This window comes from Dipodomys ordii, unplaced genomic scaffold (assembly GCF_000151885.1).
Source record: "Dipodomys ordii isolate 6190 unplaced genomic scaffold, Dord_2.0 Scaffold139, whole genome shotgun sequence".
NCBI lineage: Eukaryota > Metazoa > Chordata > Mammalia > Rodentia > Heteromyidae > Dipodomys > Dipodomys ordii.
Window position 1 is genome coordinate 1,249,560 of NW_012267355.1, and position 4,512 is coordinate 1,254,071.

The window sequence follows — 4,512 nt, forward strand, 5'->3', positions numbered from 1 at the left end:
AGTTGTAATCTTCCTACTGTGATTTCCCATTTCAGGAGAGATGACAGCAGGCACCACTAATCCAACCCTGGTTTACATGGAGTCTCACAAACTTTTATTTCATGCTAGCCTAGAATTATGATACCTTGATCTCTGTCTTCCAAGTAGATGGAATTATAGGCTTGAGCCACCAAGCTTGGTTTCTTTTAGAAGCTAATGTTTGACAAGAAATGCACTCACTAACTTATGTATGTAACTATAAGCCCTCTGTACATCACCTTCACAATAAAATAACTAAATAAACAGATAAATAAATAAACAAATGTTAATGGAAAAAATGAGGGACTACATTATCTGGTGGAGAAAATTTCAAACAGTAACTCATACAAGCATCGGCACTGGTTTTTATTGGCTACTTTCTGTCGTATTTACAGTGAGTCTAGAACCAAGAAAAAAAAAGAAAGCAGAATAATTTAGAAAGTGCATAATCCTGTCATAGAAGAAACAAAGGAAAAGAATGACAGGCAAGAAAGGTGCTTTAGAGTGACCAAGTGCTTGCTAAAGAAGACTCACTGCCTAGGACTGCCCTAGGAATTGTTTCTCTACAGTCAACCTACCTAGCAACACTCAGGGGAAGCTGTGGCTCCAGAGGCCCAGGCAGACTTCCTGTCTGAAGGCTGCTCGTTTCACAAATTAGTTTTTCTGGGGCTGGGAAGATGGCTCAGTGGTAGAGTGCTTGCCTTACATGCCTGAGGCTCTGGGTTTGATTCCTCAGCACCACATAAGCAAAAAGGAAAAAGCCAGAAGTGGCGCTGTGGCTCAAGTGGTAGAGCGCTGTCCTTGAGCTGAAGAGTTGAGGGACAGCGCCCAGGCCCAGAGTTCAAGCCCCACGACTGGACCCAAAAAAAATTAGTTTTTCTTGTTATTTGTTGGTTGGTTTGTTTGTTCTGTTACGAGGACTTGAATTCACAGCCTGGGCATTATCCTTTAAGTTTTTGGCTCAGAATATATCTCTTCCACTTGAGCCACAGCTCCACTTTCCGCTTTTTTGGTAGTTCATTTGAGATAGTCTCACAGGCTTTCCTGCCTAGGCTAGCTTTGAACCACAGTCCTCAGATCTTAGCCTTCTGAGAAGCTAGGATGCAGGTGTGAGCCACTGATACCCAGACCTGCAGGTGTTTTGAATGGAGAAATTATGGGGTTATCGTTAAATCTTCTGACTTTGGAATCCAATCAAAAGTTTACTAAATAATAAAATTGGAAACCCTAGAAAGGGAGAAAGTGGCCAGAGATAAGAAACTCGCACCCACACAAGATGCCAGCATCAGCATGCAACGTCAGAGAGAAGCCGCAGGTGCTGTGCCCACCACAGCCACACAGGTGACCACCAAGGCCCTGTGGGTCTGCGGCTCAATGCACAATGTGCAAGTGCCACCTTCAGAACTAAACATTTAATGTCTGTCCTACAAGACTCTATTCTTTCTCTGGGTTGATTACTACTTTCTAATACTCTTTATACTCCCTGTGGAATAAGAATGTATATCCAAACCCTGTCCTAACAGTATTGTTATACTTCATTCATTCATTGATTCATTTATATTGGATAGAAGATCATAGCTGAAATAGCTTGCCTTGATTCTTAGGTAAAAACTTGCAATTTGTCCTTAAGAGTAGAAGAATGAAGACTTTGGGACCTTGTGAATGAAATGAATGCTTTTGCCTTGAGAGATAGACAGGAGCCAGGAGAAAGATGCTGTGGTTGGGTTTGGCTTCTAGTGGCCTAAGGATACAGGAATTGGGAACTTTGTTCCCAATGAGTATGTGATGAGGAAGGCAATGGTACTCGAGGAAGTGGAATGCAAAACTGGGTGCAATTAGATAGATGCATGCCCTAGAAAGGGATGAAGCATTTCTTATGCGTCTCCTGAGAGGGTATTATAAAAGCTGGAACCTAGACCCACTCAGCTTCTCTGAATTTCTAATTTTAAGTATCTATCACATTCTCACACAGTCCCACACAAAGTGGTTGTTTAATTAGGAGTCTGAGCCACACCATTTGAAATTTTCAGCCTCCAAAATGGTTAGATAATAAAACTGTTTTCAACCTGTAGACTACCTCACGTATTCTGTATTTTGAGATGGTAATGCTAAATTGACTAAGGCAATATCCATTTAACCTTCATGTAAGATTATTACAAAACTTCCTTTTTCCATACCTACACTTCCTCTGAAACTTTAATTTTTAAATGACTGTAATGATTCACCATGAAGGTCGATTTTAATTTATTAAACTTTTTTGTTCTTTAAAAATTCAGTTGACTACCAGTCTCTTAACCTTTAAATAATAAAAAAACTTACTTGAAAATGAGAACTTATAAATAGATTCATAACTATGCTAATTTATTCTGAAATAATTGTTTCCCACTCAGTCTCCTTTTTTTAACATTTTGCAACAATTCTTAGTGATAAATGTTCAGTTTTATATGGGAGAATGAACTTCATGAGCTCTGACATCTATTTTTACTAAAACGATCTCACCAAGATAACACTTATTCCCCTTATTTTCAATCTTAGATATTTAAAAGTCTTAGAAAATACAGTGATTCTACAGTCCTTAGAAATGAACCTTAGGGGCTGGGAAGGTGACTCAGTGGTAGAGCACTTGCCTTTTATACATGAGGCCCTGGGTTCTATTCCTCAGCACCACATAAGCAGAAAAAGCCGGAAGTGGTGCTGTGCCTCAAGTGGTGGATCCCTACCCTTGAGCTGAAGAGCTGAGAGAAGGCGCCCAGACCCAGAGTTCAGGCCACACGAGTGACAAAAAAAGAAACAATAATAATCCTTAGTATGATTCCCTGTAGCTAGGGTTCTAATGTTTTAGCCTTGTAAGTTTTCATTGTATTGGAACACTGCATTTATTGCCCTCCTTCTACGCTGTGTATTTTGCCTTAACATTTTTTAAAATAATCAATTCTTCATCTGAAAAACCACAAGTTTGGGATGGCGAAGAGGAAACCCATAGGTTACATCATTAAACCCTGCCCAGACAAAATTTCAGATGCCTAGTTGTTTCCATCTAAAATTAGCTAAAATTCAATAGATAGGGTGAAGAATAGTTTCTATGATTTTCCCCTTCCTTTTGCAGTTACTTAAATATATCAAATGTCCAAATCTATATTAGCATCCTAAGTCAAGACAAACCATGTTCTTTTGTATTACCTTGCAGGGAAGAGCAAAAAGTAGATTTTAAAGTCATAGTTAATGTGATTGGATACATTCATAGCCCAGATGCAAATCTCTTAAAGTTGTTATGAACCATGTATTACTACTTCCTCTGACAGTTTGTTGAGCATTTAAATGGAATTATGGGAACTTAAGCTATCTATTTCAATTCACCCAGCAGTTTTACAAAGGTCAAGAATATAAAACCTTAGGCTGCAGGTGCTGGCGGTTCACACCTATAATCCTATCAACTCAGGGGGCTGAGAAGTGAGGATTGCTGTTTGAAGCCAGCCTAGGAGGGAAAGTATTTGAGGTTCTTATTTCTTATTTACCTCCAGAAAAAAAAAAACAGAGGTGGAGCTGTGGCACAAAGTGGTAGAGTACAACCCTTGAGCAAAAAAGCACAGGGACTGCACCAGAGTCCTGAGCTCAAACCCTTCTGCCCACTAGATAGACAGACAGACAGACAGACAGACAGACAGACAGACAGACAGACAGACAGACAGACAGACAGACAGACAGACAGACAGACAGACAGATAGATAGATAGATAGATAGATAGATAGATAGATAGATAGATAGATAGATAGATAGATAGAATAGATAGGCAGACAAACTTATGGATAATTTTTTTCTTTTCCTAGCTGTCAGGTACTGGTGGCTCACACCTATAATCTTAGCTACTCAGGAGCCTGAGATTTGAGGATTGGTGTTCAAAGACAACTGGGGGAGAAAAATCCTAGAAACTCTTGTCGCCAATTAACCACTAAATAGATGGAAATAAGGACATGACTTAAGTGGTAGAGTTTTAGCCTTGAGAGAGAAAAAAATGGGAGAGTGGGGTAAAGCTAAGGAACAGTACCTAAGTCTGAATTCAAGCCTCAGGACCAACACACACACACACACACACACACACACACACACACACAAAGATAGGTAGATAGCTACACAGACAGAAAGATAGATGATAGATTGATAGATATGAAGACATATCTATACATATAGAGAATGTATCTCTATATCTATTCCACAGCACCAGTAAAACAAAACTTTCATTATACAATTAAATTTAGATGTGCATTGCTTTTAAACATTAATCTTGTAAGCATATTTTGCTTTTAGGAAATCATCTAAGCTTAATAATGTCTCTATTATCTAGATTATTTTCAAATTACTCATATGCCCTTTTAAAAAAATTTATTGTGAAAATACTGTACAGAGGGTACATGGGCAAGGTAATGAGTACATTTCTTATCAAGCATTGTTGCCTCCTCCTTTGTTTCCTCTTCCCATCCCTTCCTATCTCCCCCC